Source organism: Tachypleus tridentatus, chromosome 8 (genome assembly GCF_004210375.1).
Source record: "Tachypleus tridentatus isolate NWPU-2018 chromosome 8, ASM421037v1, whole genome shotgun sequence".
NCBI lineage: Eukaryota > Metazoa > Arthropoda > Merostomata > Xiphosura > Limulidae > Tachypleus > Tachypleus tridentatus.
This window is the reverse complement of record NC_134832.1, coordinates 158,574,374-158,595,452: the sequence shown is the minus strand read 5'-3', so window position 1 is coordinate 158,595,452 and position 21,079 is coordinate 158,574,374. Positions and strand designations below refer to the sequence as shown.

At 30.5% G+C, this 21,079-nt stretch overlaps 1 protein-coding gene across 17 annotated transcripts in view; it reads left to right on the top strand.

The window, feature by feature from the left end:
• LOC143223814 (dynein axonemal heavy chain 6-like) overlaps positions 1-21,079 on the top strand; it is a 753,870-nt gene that overhangs the window by 12,483 nt on the left and 720,308 nt on the right. For 11 of the 17 annotated variants that reach the window (XR_013013087.1, XR_013013090.1, XR_013013089.1 and 8 more), the window contains 4 exons: positions 465-557; positions 4,547-4,603; positions 7,622-7,680; positions 7,951-8,109. The exons of 1 other annotated variant lie outside the window; for it this stretch is intronic. The gene's annotated coding sequence lies outside the window, so the exon portion shown is untranslated. Of the gene's footprint in view, positions 1-464; positions 558-4,546; positions 4,653-7,621; positions 7,681-7,950; positions 8,110-8,887; positions 9,168-17,099; positions 17,610-21,079 lie in introns of those variants that run through there. 5 more of the 17 variants (XR_013013114.1, XR_013013116.1, XR_013013112.1 and 2 more) reach the window with 5 other exon arrangements.

Here is a 21,079-nt window from a genome sequence, read left to right as displayed (position 1 = left end):
CACTCGTCACCTTGTAATTCAGAAGTTACTTTTTGTTTCATGAATGTTTAACAGAATTTGAATTAATAACTTTTTCTTTAATTATGTTTTTTATGTAAACCATTAAGATTTTCTATACTTAATCTTTTCCCATAGAAAGGGATTTTAAGATTATAAAATCTATTTATTTTATTATAATTTCTTCAATAAAGAAATAAGATTTGATATAAAATTGCAGAAAGACTTGCCAACAGTATGGTTAACAATGTAACTGAAATGTGTCTGAGGTAATTAACCACCTTAATACAAAAGTTTCCAATACCAAATAATTAGTAGTAAACTGTATTTTAACAAAAAGATTAATTATGGGCCATTGAAAAACAAACTTTATATTATGTATTATAAACATTCTCCCTGATTTTATTCCTCACTCATGTTTAAAATTAACTGTAGCAAGTACATTTATGAAAAGTAATTTTTTACAGCATCCAATCAAGAGCAGTTTTCCTGATGAAGTCACTGGTGGTGTTTTATCAAAAGTGAAAAGAAAATTAGGCTTACTAGAAGTTTCCAAAATGGCAAGTGTATCTGAAGAATTTAAAAAAATGCACTTCAAACAAAAACATTCAGGCTACTGATTGTGATCCACATACACATTCCTTTATCAATTAAATTATATTCTATTAAACCTGTATGTGTGCTTCGTCATTCTGACCAGTTCTGTAATCTCCATGTAACCATGAAACTACATAAACTACTGAAATGTTCTAAATATACAAAGTGTATCATCATGAGTTTTGGCAAATGTTTATGTAAAAGTTACAAGCCATTTATTAACTGAAATTATATTTCAAGTAAATTGCTTTCATAAAACATTCATCCATTAATTTGTGAATTCTCTGTCAAGTAATTCTGTGTAAAGTGTGACTTTTCATGCTAAGAATAAAATTAATTGTGCTCATTTCATGGTTTTTTATGTTTAATTAACCTTACTTATAATACCATCTTAATGAATATCATTTTATTTATTTTTCATAGAACTCTAAACTTGCTCTCTCATCTTCACCACCATAACACCAACTGTAATGAAAGTAGTGAAACAAATGTTGGACATACAAAATAATTGCAGATTGTGAAAATGCAATAACAATTTTTTATTTTAGCACAGTCTCAGTTTTCTAAACATTTCCTGATTGGCTGCTTTTGATTTTATTACTTTACAATGCCTTTCTGACCCAATATAATGATGTAATTGTCAAATATATACAGTAGTAAAACTTAACCAACCGACTGAAATACAAAGTGTACAACGGCACTGAACATCTTCAACATCCAGATCCCTTCTTCCACCTCTTGTGGAGCAGATTGATTTTTTGTTCAAAACTGAACTATTTGTCTCTTATTTAAGTTTCTGCCAGGACCTTGGCCTTGAAGATGCTGTACCCTATTCACCATCTGAGACTTCAGCCTTGAACAGGGTCTTTCCATATGTCTCCAGTTCAGAGTCTGTACACTGGGTTCCACTGGTTATACTTTTTGGGAATATACAGTCTGCCATTCTTCCCTTTGGTCTTCATATTTAGGTGAAGCTGACTGAGTTCAGTATGTCACAGATTGATGTTGCTTTTTCCATCAATCAGCCCACCACACTATGTTTTATTACCACCTCTGCCTGTTGCCTTTCTCTGAGTCATCTGAGGAAGGTTGATATTTCCATTTGGTTGTACTGTTTTCATTGCCAAACATCTTTTGAACCATTCTTTCATTCCCAGTTATACAGATGGTTTAAAATCAGTTAAGTCTATTGGATCTGCCATGGTTTGTTGCAGCTAGGTGGTTTTGTACAATATCCTCTCTACAGTTTCTGTGTTCACTGTCAAGTTATATGGCATTTCTTTTGTTCTGAATGATATCGAAGCTACACAGTACACTCACTGTTCTATTTATACCAACTCTCTTCACTCTCTACTGGTCAGAGAATCGCTTTGTGTTAATTCTCACCTTATTTTCACAATATTCAACACTGGCTGGCCTATTTTTCTTCTATCTTCTATTCACATCCAGTTTTTCTGGATAACTGGTCATGTTGGTATTCACAGGAACAAGTTTGCTGACATTAAGTTGGTCTGATCTGGTGCTGTCACTGCTTTGCTTGTTCTATATATGGACTACAGTACTGTATTCAAGGCTCAGCTTCTATTTCCCGTATATTAGGATTGTTTCCTATATACTAATATCACCAATATTTCTATTCATTTTATTATTTCCCGTATATTAGTTTTTTACCTGTATATTAATATCACCTATATTTTTATTAATTTTTCTATTTCCCATATATTAGTATTGTTTCCTATATATTTCTTTACATTATCATTTTCTGTAATTCCCATTCCTTTTTATTTTTCTATTCTGTGAAACCTGTTTTAACATTTTTTAACTGTTGTCACTGCCATCTTTCATGTAATGCACACATTCTTTTATGTACATCTAAACATGACAGGAATGTCTTCTGTTATTATTGACATAAATGACATCAACATCTGTACTTGTAATGTGCCCTACTAATCATTGCTCTTTATTATCCTAAGAAAAGAATAGTCAATCGAGTTAAGATATTTTATGTCACCTTTATTGGGTTATATGTTGTACTGATAAAGATTTAAGCACTCATTCAGTTTTACATGTACATAAACAGTCAAAGGATTGTTAGGCTAGTTTGGCCTGCTTGAAATGAATAGTGTATTTTGTTCAGTTTAAATTCTTGCTCTTGCTCAGTATGTTAGTTATTGATATTTCTTTTCCAAAAGTTTAGTGATGCATTTGAAAGCCATGCTGTGTAACATTGAATAGATTCAAAATAGTTATTGGTATCTGAATAGACCTATTCACCTAAAAGTTCCATCAGTCTATAGAAATACAGAGATAAAAGTTAGTTTTGTATATCACCTTTTGAGTATATGTATAAAGATTGGCTCTGCTTACTGTTAATAGGAAGATTTTGAATTTTTCATGAAACATTAAGTTATGAAGTACTTTATAAAAATGATAAACGTAGCATGAGATAGACTTAAAATTGAAATAACTTTATTTTAACTAAACATTTTAGTAAACTGAAAACATTGAAGATCTACATGTTGCATTCTTTGGAAATAAGAAGCTTTATGGCTGTCAGGTATTTACAGTGTTAAAGAGTATAATGTGTGTGGTAGAAGGAACACTCTAAATGTCCCTCTGGTGTTAATATATATAATAAACAGTTTGTGTCATGCTTCTTTGTTTTAATAGTAATGGTCTACAATTTATATCATTGTTTTGTAACAAAACTACCAATTGATATTGTTAGGTCAACTATGGTATTTATGTTGTGAATGTTTAATATACATATTGGTTTGTTTTTTATTCTTGTTAACTTTGGTGATACAACAAAACAATTTAATTCAGAAATTATTTAGATTTAGAATTGATATTTTGTCTTTATTGAGCTTAGAGTAAGTTATTGCACAGTACATTTTTAAGCTTAATTATAAAACAAATAATACCCTAGGCTCACTTATTGCACCATGATAAGTTAGATAGCATTTTATTTATATTTTTTCAGTTGTTTATTAACATTGAGGTATAGACAAAAGTAAGATAAAATTACCAAGGGTTTCAGTGGAGTAGTGTTTCAACTAAGCCTTTGTTACAATAATGTTTTACACCCAATGCTTATATTTAGCCCATTAAATACACCTTCCGTTACTAATGTTAAGATCAGATGATAGCTAGTTGTGTCTAAGTGTGAATGTAAAGTACGTAATTCCCTCCAGTCTTACACTGTTAAATTAGGGATAGCTAGCTGACTTCCCTCTCAGTCTTACACTGTTAAATTATGGATAGCTAGCTGACTTCCGTCTAGTCTTACACTGTTAAATTAGGGATAGCTAGCTGACTTCCCTCCAGTCTTACACTGTTAAATTATGGATAGCTAGCTGACTTCCCTCCAGTCTTACACTGTTAAATTATGGATAGCTAGCTGACTTCCCCATCCAGTCTTACACTGTTAAATTATGGATAGCTAGCTGACTTCCATCTAGTCTTACACTGTTAAATTAGGGATAGCTAGCTGACTTCCCTCCAGTCTTACACTGTTAAATTAGGGATAGCTAGCTGACTTCCCTCCAGTCTTACACTGTTAAATTAGGGATAGCTAGCTGACTTCTGTCTAGTTTTACACTTCTAAATTAGGGATGGCTAATGCAGATAGCCCTCGTGTAGCATTGCATGAAATTCAAAAACAAACAAATAAATATAATTAAAGATGTATTAACTGTAGAAACTCCACTACGTAAAATAGTTACATATATTTTTCGATATCACATCTTCCAATTATTTTAGTTTAGTCACAGAGTCCATCAGTCTCCTTTCACTAAAACTGATTTCTTATTATTACTTTCTGACTTACGGTGTACAATTCCTTCTTCTTGTAATTTTGTTAGTTAATTTACATATAACAGTTTACTTTATTTTGGTGCAGTGGAATTTTTCTTGTAGAATTTTTCTAGTTATATTTTCTTATAACTTCTAGATCTTTTCATGACATGGGACTGGGCAACCTACTTTCATGACTATGGACAAGAAAATAGTAAGTATTGAAGGGTAAACCCACAAGTTGCTGTAGTTCTGCTTGAAAAGTAAGTGGAACATAAAAGTAATCAAAGTTAAATGTCACTCTATACTGCTTTATTATAAATTGTTAGTCTTTCCAATAATTATTATGCATGTTTTGATTTTAAAAAGGAAAATGAAAACATATAGCCACCTTAAAAGTTGTATGTTTAGTTACCTAGTCATATGTTGCCCTTAAGATACCTGATACTATTGATGTCTTACTCCAAGACATGTCCTGCAAGATGTCAAGTTTCATTTTTAAATTAAAAGTTAAGTCTTATTTAGTTTCTCAACTAGCCTTTAACAGGTGTAAATACAAATTTAGAAAGAATGAAGGTAAGATGATAAATAGTTGTACACTCTGAATAAAGTAATGTTTTATTTTTCTTTCTTTAATGTTAGTTTATTTTTAGTATTGGTTAAATTGTTTGATTATTATATATTTGTTTATGAGGATTATTTTGCATTGTTATCTTAAGGTATGTGTTTAGAACAAAACTAAACCTTCTAAGCAGCTGAATCTTGTGTTTGGGATTATAGCAAAACTTTGCTTGCATTGAGGGTTCCATGACACCCTTCTGATCATCATTAGTATGGTGATATGTTAGATGTACATAATATTCATTACTCATTTAATTTTTATTTGAACTATGTAGGTATTTTGTTTTGATCAGAAGTTGGAAAAAGTTGTAGATTTTATTACCAAAAAGTTTCTCTCCATAGATGTTTTTTATCATTGTAATATATTAAACATAACCTGAGAATTCTCTGTATTAATACCATAATTATTAATGAATCAGTTTTAACTGTCTAGAGTTTAATAATAGTTGAATGTCTGTTGTGTAGTCAGTTAATCATACATGCATACAATTTGCACATATTCACAAGATGATAGGTTCCAATGCTTCAAATTAAATAAACATTCTTAGATTTTCATCTCCACGTGTAATGTGAGAGTAATAAAACATTGAATACAAAGTAGATAAATATTATCAATATATTATTTTTCTAAGGTAGATAGAAATAAAATCTTAAATTTATGGTATAATGTTTATAATTAAAATTCTATTTTACATTTTGAAGTTAATAATCATGAATGTGTTAGTTAATTTAGCCATAATTAGTTTCATTTAGTAGAAAACCACTTGAATTCAGAATGTTTGTTTATTCATATATTTAACAGTGCTTACCACAAATTTGCACAATTAATTGATACTTTCTTGCATATAAATACGATAGTTTTCCTCACCTTTTTTTATGATAACTAGGTGTCTAGGCTTTTATAATGAAAGAACACCTCATATCTGTTAAAGCATGTCTTGTTAGTTGGCATAACTAAGAATATAGATACTTGTAGGAATATCATGAAGTATATATTTTGTATAGGTTGATCTGTAAGTAATTTTGAAAATTTTATATTTAAGGTTGTTCTATGTGTAAGCTTCTTTATAACAGAAGTTACATATGGTTTTAACTACCAGCTTTTAGTTATGAGATAAAATTCATGTTTTTTGTTTGTGTGTTGAAATATCCTTAAGTCATTCAATGAAAGTAATTTGTAGAAATATGTAAAGCATATAAGTGTTTGAGTAATTTTGCACAGTAATTATATGTTTAGAAGTTACACTGTGCACAAAAGAAGCTTCTCTACCACAATAAAAATACAACTGTTCATGAGTAGTTTGTTGATCCTGATTCTAAAAATTGTTGAATATTACTGATCACCTCTAGTTTTTGAGCTATGTTAGGTTTATTCTAAATATTCTTATATATTATGAAAATAACACTCTGATAACTTTATTTATTTATTGAAAATTGCATTTAAGAATGTTCAAAAACAACATGTAATTATATACTGAAAATACACTTAAGCTATATTTAAAACTTTCATCATGGTATTATTTTTTATTTCTTTTTACAAAATACCTGACAGACTTGTTGTATCTTTTATGTATGTTTTTAGTTTCATGCTATAAGAATCAACAGTAATCTTCCATCATCACAGGATTCCACTGTCTTTCTTGATATTACTGTTCTATTATAGACATAACTTGAGGGAAGTGCTCACCAAGATTATTGCTCACTGCACCTAGATATTTGATAATAAGCTTAATTAAAAATGTGAGAAGTGTAAATTTAGTGACATCTTGGACCCAGTTTTCCTCTAGTTCTCAGGGATATCATTAATCATCACAACATAGTTTTCATCTCTGTAAATTCCTAAGAAAACTTTAACAACCAGTTTGAGTGATTTCCTAGCAGTAAGTTCTTTCTGACTGAGTAGTGTTTCAAAATCACCATTCATCAGCACTTCCCAAATCTGTGGCCCAACAAAGATACCACCTTTTAGTTTTTACTTCACTAACTTTTTGAAACTTATAAGATAGATGGAGTGATGAAAGAAACATATCTTGATGATTCACTGAAAGTTGGAACTCAACTTTCTGTTTTCCTGGAACGTAATTCTCTCACTGGCCATTCCGTTTTTTTTAATTAATTTTATGATATTGGCTATCCCAGACAGACAAAAAGCTACAGTGTTTGGTTTACTCACTTTATAGACTTAGCAGAAGTGGATATTTGATTGCTTCAGGAATAAGCTGCATGTTCTACTATGTTCACAGCATTAATAACAGGAACCAATGGCTTAGTGTTCCCATTATGTAAAAGCACAGTTTTCACACTAACTTAAGATGTATTGGTAAAATGTTTTCTTTCTTGAGAGTATAATCAGTACTTGATTCTTCAATTAGTGCATCAACATTTGTACAGAAACACAAAGTATCTTGCATGCTGTAGTGAGAAGCAAGACTTTTATGATAAATTCCATTGCCGTAAATGAAAGTTCCCATGCTGTTTCAGTATAAAACAAGTCACAAATCTGATCATTTAGTTCATCTTGTGTGATCAGATGAGGCAGTTTATGCTGAGATGCCACAGGGTAAAATTACTAAATGAAGGAAGTAAAGATGATTCATTGTCTTTTTTGCAGTATAACTTCTATTTCCCACTTTGCTGCTGGATGTGACACAAGAAAATCATCCCCATGAGGTACTGGTTTCATCACAGATGCAATCTCTGGATATTTAGTGTATTGTTTAGTTTTGTCTGAATATCCAGAAATATTAATGCAAAAATAACAGTAAGTTAGATGATCTTTGGGCTCACACTGTATCATTGAAATTGTAAATGACACAATTGCTCTTCTTTTATTTAGCCACTGTGTGAAGCCAGATTTGGAAACTGTACAACACAAATGTAGCATAAACTGTTTAGGTGGTTTTTTGGACTTTACTTGAAGTGAAAGTGATTATATCACAGGTATGATGTGAGGAAGATGGACTTTGTTTTGAGTGTGGGCAGAGCCAGACAAAGTAACCAACTGAGTGAGTGAGTGAAAAGCAGTTGAGAGAGAGGTGTATCACTCTGCCCATTTTAAGCTCAGTTGAGGGACTCCTCAAATATTCCTGTGCAGAAAAGGTGAACATGGGAATGAAGCAAAATTGGTGCAAGTCATTATAATTTTATCAAGAACAAGTAGCACATATAAACAATATATATGGAGTTTTACACCAATACAATACAGTTACTGTTTGAAGTTATCAAAAATTTATTCCTTTTGTTCATTAAACTTTCTATGTAAACTTAATTTCACAGTATAAACCTATTGAACTGAGCTGATTGTATGGTATTACACATATTGTTGATAAAGTAGTGAGATACTACAGTATCTTAAAATCTAGAGGTGATGGACAAATTCTGATTACGTATCTGAAACCAAAACTATTTAACTACCAAGAATCACTTGAGTTTTCTCTAGTAGCAAATGATTTGTTATGCAGTGTTACCTAAAACATTGTTTTGGGCAAATTTGTGTGTGTGCAGACTTGTAAATTGATTGATTGATGAATTTGTGTTATAAAGATAAAAAGTTTGTTTGTTTTTTTTTTACTTTACAATGGTGTGTTTACACTTTATATTTTATAATGCATGCTTTTGAACCAATGTTTATTTATTTATGAAAAGTGTATAACTACCTTTCAAGTTGTTTTAGAAATAAAATTATTGATAAAAAATACAAGTTTCAAATAATGCAACATTTTTTTAAAGGGTCTTATTTTTTTTAGGTAGGTCTTGTTCAGGCTTGTGAATGAAAAGGATTTGTACAATTTTAATAATATAATTTACTAATTTTTTAAAATATTAATTTGACCTATCCATACTTTTAGTGTGAATTAATGTTCTTTACTCCCTTAAGGGTGAGAGAAGCAGACAAGAAGAAGTTGGTAGAAACTGCCCTAAAACAGCTCAGACAGTTAACATCAAACAGTGATTAGTATAATTGTACTTAATTCTTCCCTTTGTTACATATTTTGGTTTCCTATAATTACTGGCTTGATGGAAAGTATCCATTCAGTTTTTTGTGTGTTTAATGAATTAGTAAAATGTGACTGTTCAATGTCAAGAACATTGATATCAATTATTCTGAGAAGTGACTGAACCAGGCTTTCAGTTAACATTAATAAAATATAAAGATTCTCATCATTACCACAGTTTTGTTAAAAATGGATAGTTCTAGCAGCAGAGCTTACCATATTAATATTTGCCTTACAAGGAAATTAGGCCAAGAAGTGCACTTTCTACTTATTTCTAACAAAATATATTGACCAGTTTTTAATTGTTTGGCTATATAGTTTTAAAATTTTGTGAGAGACAAAACGTTTATAACACTAAATTATTAAAATTATTTGACCCATGTGTTGCTTTATTTCTCAGTTTTAAATCACTTTTGTTTAGCCCATTTATTGTGTTATAGAATAGGAAAGTGTGATTCTGAGGGAAGTTTGATATTATAATTAAATTGTAATCATAACACAAATAATAAAAAAAGACATTAAACACGGGTCAGTGTTGTCTGGCAGATTTTAGTGTATTAGTCTATTAATAATTATACCTTGAGTGAAATTATAAGTAAAATATTACAATATAAGACAAACACTGAAATATTTTCTAATATAAAAAAAATAAAATTCATAAGGTTTCTAGCTGATTTAGAAATTTAGGGAAAAAAAACTTCATTATAGTATGAATGTAGACATTTCAAGAAATCACTAGGTAAATTAACATGTTGCTATTGTGGTACATGTAATAGTTCTGTTCTAATTTTCCATTTGATTTAATAGCTAGCTCATAACTGTTTGGTCTCAAGGTAATATATAGATAGTAGAAAATGAACTTGAATCATCTAATAAACTGTTGTTGTGACACAACTGAATTCCTTGTGTTTTCTGAATATAACTTAACAACTAATTGTAAAGTTACATACAGATATTAGAATATAAACAAACCTTGTAGTATAATAAATAGCAGCTATGATAGATCTAAACTGTCTTCTTTATGATTCAACACACTGATATAGTTGTGTTAAGAGAGTCATCTGTATAAACAATATCTGTAAAGATGTTTTTTCAAAACAAACACCAAGGGCCTTTATGAGATTTTTAGAATGGTACTTAATACAGTTTTTCAAGTGTGGTCCCAGTTATTACTGGAAGAAACATTTTCATGTGGATGCAAAGTAAAATTGCCAACCTGGTATGTGGTGAAGTAAAATGGTAAGCAGACAATACAGGAGAGAACAGTTAGTATAATGTACAATAATTTAGGTATAGTTGACTGGTATGCTGTAACATAATGAAGGGTGCTAAGAATACATTGTGTTATAATAATCCATAAATGGTAAAATGATTGTTACTATACCACAACTGCTGCAACCTAATGGCAGACACTAGAAAATCACAGTATTATGACAAGGGAATAAAAAATGGTTATGTGCTAATATGGTAATACTCTAATGTAGTGGGAGATGCTAAAAACAAACAAACAGTACTACAACCATGAAAAAGTGGCTAAATGATTGTCACTGTGCTGTACCTTGATGTTGCTATAAGGTGACTGTTTTGTGGTGCTAAATAATTTGACAAAGTTGTTTACCAAACTAATGCAGAAGAGCATATGATGTTACTACTATAGAATAATTCAGTTTATTTGTTACATATACAAGACAAATATGTCTGTAGTAATATTACACAGTAGTATAATTTGTTTGTCATTGTATAAACAGACTTTTCATCCTCTACTTACATCAGACACTTAGAGCTGGCAGCTGGTTTTTACTCAATATTAAACATATTTACGTGCTGCGTATCTGAAAGCCAGTGTTCAGTTTATTTTGAAATAAATCTCACACATCTCATGCTTGTAAGAAATGTTTGGTAGGATAGTCTACAAATGGGAAAAGGACTTTTAAAGAATCTTAAAAATGGGAATAATGTTTGACATGTTTCTCTAATAATTTGACACTGAAAGAAGTTAGTTGTGCTTAACTTTTATGAAACATTTAAAATTGTGCCTTTTACTTGTCATATAAGTATGCTACTGGTTGAATTGTAATTGACTAATTAGATAAAATAATTATTAGCTATGTTGTACTGTACATTTTAGGCTCATAATGAATGATACATCATCAGGTTATTATGGGGTATAATTTTCAACAGTTTTTGTACTTTACATTAAATAAACCCCACTATCTGGTAGATGGTGTAGTTAAATACTTTTCCTTTGCAAAGAGGTTTTAGTGGAATAGTCCATTGCAGTTAATAATAAGGTAATATAATTTACTTTGTTTGTGTGAATAATACATACTTCATGAAAAATATGTTAAGATCCATTTTTTTTCATAATTACAGTCATTAAGTGTTGCTTTTTTTTAATATCATTCATGCTTTTTCATTTATAAATTTGACTGCTCATGGGAGAGATGTAATTAAACATTAAGGGTTTTTTTTTTTCTCTCTAGCACTATACTGTTTCTGCTTCTGTTTGTTTAATTTGTTTGTTACATGAAATACCAATTTTGAAGGTCCCAAACTTGTAGATGTTTACAGCACTGGAACTACTAGTAAACATTTGTTAATGAAGAAGAATTTTTGTAACATTACTCCTGTTACTGATTGTAAACAGAAGACTTAGTACTCGTGATTTACATATTAATTTATGTTAGTACAAGTATAGTACTATATCATGTTGTTGTTTTTTAATTCATGGAATACCTATTGTGAATCATATTAGATACTCAAGAGATTCAGACAAATGAAAAAGGTACAGAGCAATATAAAATTCTAACAAAAGATAGCCATGTTTAGATAGTGAGTAAAAAATTATCATGTTTTGTTTTTGTTATTTGTTGTGAAAAAAAGTCAGAGTGGCCTTTAACTAATATAAAACAATTTGTTAATGATAGTGCAAGTTCCCTTGCACAGGCCTTCAACAGTTACAGAGATTAGTGATAAGGGTTAACATTTTCTGTGACCATTAGTTGTCTTAAGGGTTCAAAATATTTGTAAGCTAATAACCATCATGAAGGGTGGAAACTTCTGTAAGGTATCAGCCTCTGTGTTTCTTAAATGTTTTCACAAAACTCTTAGTTGTTTACAATCCATTTTGTCAGGTTGGACTTCAATGGTCACATCATGATTCAAACTGCTTACTCTTGAATGTTCAACATTTAGTTGTTTCTTGTCCCAGCCTTTTGTATTACTTTGTTTTGACCATAGGCAATTTTTTTTTCAGAATAGTATGTTACTGTGGACATGAATAATTAGTGTAAATATGTGTATATTGCTTTGATGTTTTGAACTATGAAGTGCTTCTTTATGCTTAGTTTTACACTTCTGGAAACAGCTAAAACCATTTAACTGAATTGGGATTTTAACACTCGTTAAAAGGTTATAAAATTTGATAATATTGTCATGCTTTTGCTTTTGTGTAAATGATAAAAATTGATCAGAGAAACTAACTTTAAAACATAATATTTATAAGTAGACTTCAAATAAAACAAGTCAGAACTATTTTTGTGTGTGTGTGTGTTTGGAAAATATTTTATTAATCATTATAAACTTATAACTGCTACAAAGAAACTGTATAACATACTTATTTTTCTGGTTGTGTTAGATGTTGATGTTTTTCAGTTTGAAGAAATCAAGTTTTGTGGAATGTTTTTTTGTTCAGTAACTGAGAAAGATATTTATCTGTGTTGTACATTGTATGTTTTTTTTTGTTTGTGGGTTACATTTGTTTTCCACAAAATAGTTTATTGTAACTTATCTGTTTATACCTTTGTTGCTGAGTTTTTGGGAGATAGTTTTCAAGTGCCTTTTGTGTGCAAACCAAACAATTTCCATAAAATCAGTTTATAAGTTTTTGGTAAATTTATCCTATTTAATAACACCATTTTTTTGCTTGAGTTGTATATAGAGCAATATTTACATGTTTATGTACACAGTATATTTATTACTTGTTTTGGTTTCTGAAAATATTGGATGGATGAATGGATAGAATACATTAAAAGTTAATTGTATACTTAGTGTTGTTTTGTTAGCTGGTGTTAATTTTAATGTTTTAAACAGTAATTTGTATGTATTTACCAGTACTATATTATATGAAACTATATTGTTTTATCCAATAACAAACAAGCATACTTTAATGAGATGTTGGTTGTTGTTTTTTTAAGTTAAGAAATAATAATACAGTTGTTAACAAAATGACTAGTACATAGTTTCCAAAAAAATGTTTTGTAGATTGTTTTATTATAGGCTGTGTGTGACTTACAGATATTGCTGTATAGTCACAGTTCTTTGTAGTAACATTTACTATGCAACTCTAGATACATATACTTCTCCCTCAAGTACTTTTGTCAGACATCATTTCATTTGTAGGTCATAAAAACGTGATGAATATAATCTACAGCCTTTATTACTGTTTGTTTTTAACAACTAAAATAAGAAGACAATTTTTATGACACAATATCAAGATGTTCCTCTCATTTGATACTTCTGCTTATAATGACGTAAAATTATTTTTATGGAAGTAAACATTACAACTTTATTCAACATACATTATTATTGTGGCATTATATTTTATTTCATAACATTCAGTTTGAGATGTTTTAAGGATAGTTTGGTACAGCTGTAGCAATGTATCCTTGTCTGATAAATTTTTTAGTGTTCCTCTTTCTTTTGTTCATGCAATCATGTGTCCTAATGTGTTATTAAATACAGTTATTGTGAAGGAAAAAGAAAATTAATTTTATTTTTAACATTTTCCAAGAGACAATAACGTATGTTTTTCAACTAATGTTTAGTAAAGTTTCCATCCAAAGAAATGAAAATGAAATATCAACTTCAGAGTGGAAATTAACATTCATTCAGAACAAACTTTCATTTATTAAAGCATCTTATTGTTTAAATTTTTATTGTTTTGCTATATTAAGATTCTACTGAATTGTTTTGGACAATGCAAATTATTCTAGAAAATGCCTGCAATAAAGTTTTTAAGGTTGTTACTGAAATACTTTTTTTATCTTCAAATTATAACTTCTTGCATGTTAAAATATTATAAATGTTTTATATATGAAAATGCATATCAGTTATAAAGAAATAACTTCATATACAAATGTTTTAGAATAAACTGCATTAAAAACCTTTACTGTAAGTGGTGTTTGTTCATGTCTTTACCTTGGGAAACAAAACCTGTACTTCAGTCTTTCAGAGTTCTACTTGATATGTATTTTAAGTGTAATATTTTTTAAAGATTTTTTTTATCTTTAACTATTATGTTCAGAATTTTCCTTTCTATAGACTTTCTTCATTCTTATTTTGTCCTGCTATACTGAACAGCACTTGCATGATGGTGGCACTCTTTTCATTAGGATAACAGTTGTTAGTTAGGTATTTTTATAGTATTAGGTTGTTGTTTATTTGTAACATTTCTGTATGTATCAAGAGAGTGTCATAAACCTGACATCTATATTTATATGTATGTTCCTTCTTGCTTGAAAGGTTATCTTTTTCATGCTAATAAAACCCTTCCCAGAAATGTTTTTCTGCTTGAGTTTTTCCAAATATTACTTACTTACTTGTCATTTAAATGTTAAAATAAAAATTAAATTTTGAAGAAGTTGGAATATTCACATAAGCTAAAATGATACAGGATATTTTAATATTTAAGAGTTATTTGCTTGAATCATTTCATAATATTATTCATTATGATGAAGAGGATTTAACAATCTGGATTAAACAGAAGTTTATTTATACATTGCTATTTATCTTTAGTTAAGACATTTTTACATTTTTCTGTTAGAGATCCCATCTTTTGATTTCCCATCCTATGTTACAATCCTGGTCATTCCCTTCCTTGGTGATCACGTTTGTATGTATATCTTCCCCCTTAAATAGCTGATTGGCAAATAGCAAGATTTTGCCCCAGCTGTTATTATCTTTGAAGAAAGTTCACTGAATAAAGTAAATTAACATTTTTCCAGGGATATTTTTAGCATGATACAGCCATGTTCTCAAAGCTCTCTTTGCCTTCAATTGTAAATTCAAGGTTTACTGTTAGTAATAGGGATAACACAAGATGAGTCTGTAAAAATATTTTATATATCAGTTTTTTTACTTCCAAGAAAAAATTTCATTACAAGAAAACGAGGACAGTTTCACACTCTTAACTCATCATCTCTTTTGTATGCCTTTTTTCAAGGAGCTTCCATTAATAAAACATTAACTTCTCATCCTGAACCTGTAGTGCTGTCATCTAGTGTCATTCTATTCACATTTCTAATATTTTCATTGAGTTTTCTCTTTATTAGAAATTGCTAATTTACTATATTTAACATACATATTGTTTGCAAATGTTTTGTGAACTTTATTTGCATTGTCATGTTTTTCTGTTGTCAAATATATCAATCCCAACAGTTATGACAAGTTGAGCAGAATGTGTATTTACTGGGAATCATTGAGTGTTTTCATTCTGCTTTGACTCCTTTTCATTTTGTATGAAAAAATGGAAGAATCTTTAAATGTTATGTTCATATTTCAACAGCAATGTTTGTTACTTTAATATTCTTATCGTAAGTCCACAAGAAATGGCTGAAGCTCACAACTAAAATTCAAAGTATTCAAAATTATCATTCCTATTTTAAAATTTAATAATTAACTACTTAAGGAAATACAATCATGTAGTTTTCTTTCTTGTAACACAACTCATCAGATTTTATTGACATGTTGATAGACTTCTACATGTGCACCATTAGTGGCTCTCAGCAGGTTTAACTGATGTTTAATTTCAGTCAATGTTTGCTGCAACATCTCAATATCAGCAGCTCTGACATTTGTTATACTGGTCTTTAGCTCTGAGATGTTTGCTGTAGATGATACATGATGTCCTTAGCAAACCACCTTACATTTTTTGTTTGGAATAATGTTGCACCACAGTTACTGACTTGGTCTATACAAGCTAACCAATGTATTTGTACCCATTGGTTGAGGGCTACAGCAGTGTGATTGTCATAAGCTGTTATAATGCACGTGGTAGCTTGTTCAAGGTTGATGGCATGTGGTAGTTGTATGTAAGTGAATAGCTCTTAATGGTGCAGAGGTAAGTAGCTATATGAAAAATATTTTTACATGAGGGAGATTTTAACCCTGTCTCTCGACTATTGAACTATCCCAGAATGAGTTAAAAATATGATTACATTTCTTGTCATTGTAGTTTGTGCAAACTAAGTTTTACTCTGGACAAAAGTTTAAGGAAAATAAATTTTGAATGTGATTACCAAGTTACAGATAAATATATTTCATTTGTAAAGGGTTCAACAATTCTTGTTTTAGGAATTTGATTTGGTTTTAGGGCTCACAGTATCAAGATAATTATACTCACTATAAGTATACAAGTATAAAAGTGGAAACTTTTATTTCAAGATGATTTGAATTGCTATTGGTTGTGGAACATCTGTTAATTAGAAGGTTTGTTTGAAGTTCCTTCAGCATGAACCTTATTTAAGTTTCTAAAAAGCAGAAATTTCATACCTTCTATACTTATGTTAAATAGTATTCCTGATGAAATATAGTGTGCATGTTGTTGTATATAAGATTTCTAAGACAAATGTTTTTTTCTTTTTCTTACTCTTTCAATAAGAGGGAATTGTTCAGTGATGGCATTAATCTTTACACTGAAAAGTGTGACACTCAAAACACAGCTCGGAGGGACTCCAAGTTCCTGTAGAAAAGAGCAGGAAAGTTTCTAACCCACAGGAACTTGGAATCTCCTGTCTATTAAAAAAGTTTTAATAAAAATGGGCAAATGATCACATCACCCATATATATGGAGGTCTCACAAAATGGATACGATCTCTCAATACTGTGAGAAAGATCAGAAAACGTAGGAAAAGCTAGTTCATTTATTACATAAGTGCTGAAAATGAGTCTAATCTGAAAGTCCGTTCTTTCTACCACATGGTAGAGATGTAATGCTGTCTTTACAAGAGATAATGACCCCAAAATATTTAATCATGCTGTAGATTATGATTTTCGTCTGCCACGGCTAGTCTTTGCCTGATTCTGGTCTCCTGGTGAGATCTGCGCCGCGGTTTTTCGCTCTGCTGTCGTTGATTTTTCAGGTGGTCTCCGCTTGTAGTATTGGTCTGTGTGGCCAATCGCACTTGTAACTAGATATACATTCTTCAACTGTGCTGGTTAGGGAAGTCTATCTATTCAAAGTTTTCCTATTTCACGTGGAAAGAATACGTCTTACTTGTCTCACTCTCGCCAACAATCTCCTCCATGAAGTAATAACTAAGAGTTTGTTTGTTTTGAATTTTGCACTAAGCTACTCGAGGTCTATGAGCTCATCACCCCTACTTCAGCAGTGTGAGACAAGAGAGAAGGCAACTCGTTATCACCACCCTCCGCCAACTCTTGGGCTACTCTTTTACCAACAAATAGTGAGATTGATCGTCACCTTATAACTCCCCCACAGCTGAAAGGGCAAGCATGTTTGGTGCGACAGGGATTCGAAACCGCGTCCCTCAGATTTCGAGTCAAACACCTCAACCACCTGGCCATGCAAGTCATGAAGTTAGAGTAAGACTTAAGAGAATTTAAATTAATTTGGTTCAGAATATCAGTGGGAATGATACTATATTAACAATAATTATAAATAAATGAATAACATATATTGCCTACAACACTTACAGGGCCATTTTTCTATTGTTTTATAATTTTAATTTTGTTAGTTGAGTACTTGTAATTAAACCATGAATTATGATGTTCTTGCATAATGTTTGAGGTCTAACAAATAGCTTAATATTTAGTACTAAATATTTTTACTCACAGTATAATAATGTTTGATACTTAGAAGTTTTTACAATGTTAATAAAGTGTTCATTTTCTTACTTATTTATAATATTGTGTGTGAGGTTTATGCAATTTTTAAAGGCATTCTCTGTTGATGTTCATCATTTTAATGTTTTTGTATCATTCTGCATGAAACTTAATTATTGTATTAGTTGGAAGATGAGTATGGTGAAAAGTATACATCATTTGATTAGAATAACCATAATAATATCTTTTAAGTTTATTTTGGGACATTGATATTTATATGTATCAAAAGCTAGTTTGTTTACCTCCAGGGGAACTGTATAGGCCTAATGGAGAAACTTTGATAGTTATGCAAGTTATACCTTTTTCTTACATTAATGATGCATTTGTAAAGGCAGAAATGGAATATCAGTAATCACAGTGAGAAGTGTGTATTAATTTGTTATAACTCAAAAACAAATTAAATAAAAAAAATTCTGCATTGACTGAAAATTTCCCAGGGTACAAGCTACAGTGTGGGATCACAATATGTACCCTAGGGTTTTGAGGTGACTGAAGAAATAGGACCCACACTGCAGTGGGGATACACTGTCTATCAGTCTTAACCTCCATTCACCAGTCTCATATAAGAAATAGAGTAGCAACACATACAGAATTAGAAGTAGAAGTTAGGACAGTGAGACGTGGGTGCTCAAGCCCACAACTTCCTACATGTGAAAACAATGTGGGACATGTTTTTACACATAAAAACTACACACGATTTATAAAATACAATGCAACAACTGTCATGACTTCTACATTGGGGAAAGAAACAGAAAAATGGAAACTAGATTCAAAGAACACAAAAAACTATCTTCGCACGCTTTTCAATACGACAAATGTAATAAACACATTATCATAGGAGACTCCCAGATGCCAAGTAGGAAAACAAATGCAAAATCAAAGAAGCCCTACATATACAATATATATAGATATAAAATTAGAAATTAGGAGGGAGAGGTGTGGGTGCTCAAGTCCATAACTTCTCATGTTTTTGAGTTATAACAAACTAGTATAATTTGTCAGAGGTTTAGGTTTGCTGTTTTATTGGAGTCATTCCTTCTGATTTTACACATTTCACTATTTAAATTCATTAAAATGTATTTATTTTCACTAATACATATTAACAATTGTGATAAAAATACTAACAGAAACAGGTTACAACTTCATGTTGCATAACAAAAATTATTAGTGTAAAATGTTTTATAAATTCCAAGAAAATGAAAATCAAACAAATTCAAGTATTTGGAAAGACTTGAGACCTACTAGAGCGATAGCTCTGATGATAAAATGATGCTTTTGAGGAAGTCTTTAAAAGATTTAATGAATGAACATGAATTTGGAAAATGTTTTTCACTGATAAGATCAACTGTAGAGTTGTTTTATGGAGGATTAGACACTTGTTCTGCAAATATTAAGGCTAATTTGACACCTTTGCTATTTTTCTTGTAAGAGCAAAGAAGATTAGCTTATTAAAATATGTTCTATGATTTAAAAAATTTAAGAATTGGTTTTATGGTGAATCATACCATCTCAGTACATGCATCGTAAGTATGGTCTTTCACTGTCTTTTCATCCTTACTTTTAGACATGGAATTGGTCTCTGTTGGTACTAATTTTTGTAGTCAGTGAACAAATTTTCAATATCTTGTACATATGTGAACAACTATTTCTGTCCTTATGAAGTTAGAAACAATAAAGGAATGTTATGAAGAAAAAAGTATTTAAATGTGATTGTTTGGAAAGTTTTGAAACATTCTGTTGTGTATTGGGGGGAAGGGGGTTTCTTCTGGAAGTGGAATTTTATGTTTAAGAATCAAGACGATTTCTTAAACTTTCATTCGGTATGGATAAACCTACGCTACATCATACGTATGAAAAAATTGCATTATAAAGGTACTTGTCTCAGTTTATGATGACAGTATTGTTTGTTTATTTAATATAACCTTCCAGTGTATACAAATAATTTGTGGTCTACACAGAAATGACTTGAAGTTTCCCTCTTCATGTTATTGTAGCATGTATTGTAGTACCAGTTGCATGCTAAACAACTGAGAGAACTAGAAAATTTAATTGGTTACCTTCAGGCAGTATTTACATTGATTAGTTTTGTGCAGTTTAATCAAAACTATGACTTAATCAATTGTCACAATAATAAAAAACTAATTGCAAATAGAGATGATAATTTTCTCTATTTTTGGTAATTTTATTTATCCAAGTAATAAAAATGTTACTTTGTTTGCTTCTGAGCACAAAACAGCATACCTGACAAATTAAATCATGAACATCAGCAGAGATGCCAACCATTGTGATTTAAACATAATCATTATGATTTTGGTGTATGCATTACAACTACATGCTCACACAGACAAATATTACAACTTGTTGCAACTCCCAAATTATTATATATTATTTTGGCCAATACAATAAAGTGATAAATTGTTCCCCAGGACTTGAAAGGGGTAAAAAGAAACTTTCTAGTAAAATACAAATAAATTTTGATAATAAAGAAAAGACATAGTCCCAATGGCTGCTTGCAATAATCATGTTTGTGCTTGAAATAATAAAAAAATATTTGTATCTTCGACATCTACCAATAGTTTAAGTGCAGTGCTTCTCCTACTGGGTACGTGGGGGAATCCATAGTTATGTCATCAGTGCTTGTCAGCCAATCAGCGCTCGTGTCGATGGGTATTTATCATTTTCTAAGCAGCATAGAAACACCAATGCGATCGTTCACAAGTTGGAAAAAAAGAGGCCTCGTTTACCAGATTGTCTTGTTTCTGGCAAATCTAAAAGGACTGAAACTGTGGAAGGGTTCTGTCTACAATCACTACGCTCAGTCATTTGAAATAGTTGGCATCTCTGTATCAGATAGTATAAAACTTTTAATTATAAATATGCTTTAATGTCTAGTTTATTAACATGCATGGATAATAAAGTTCATTAATCTTTTTAATGCCATTTAAGTGTTTTTTAATATATACATTACACATTTTTAATGTGGCTCCCTTTTGAAAATCACAGTATATGTAATTTGAATTGAAATTAGAAACTGGCTGTAAAATTAAATCACTTGAAACCAGGACTGGAAAGGCCAGCTTCAGGTGACTTATAGTGGTTTTTGTACTTACCTCTTTGTCCTCCTGGTGAGTTACGATAATTACAGTTACACTACAGAAAGTCCTTTACAA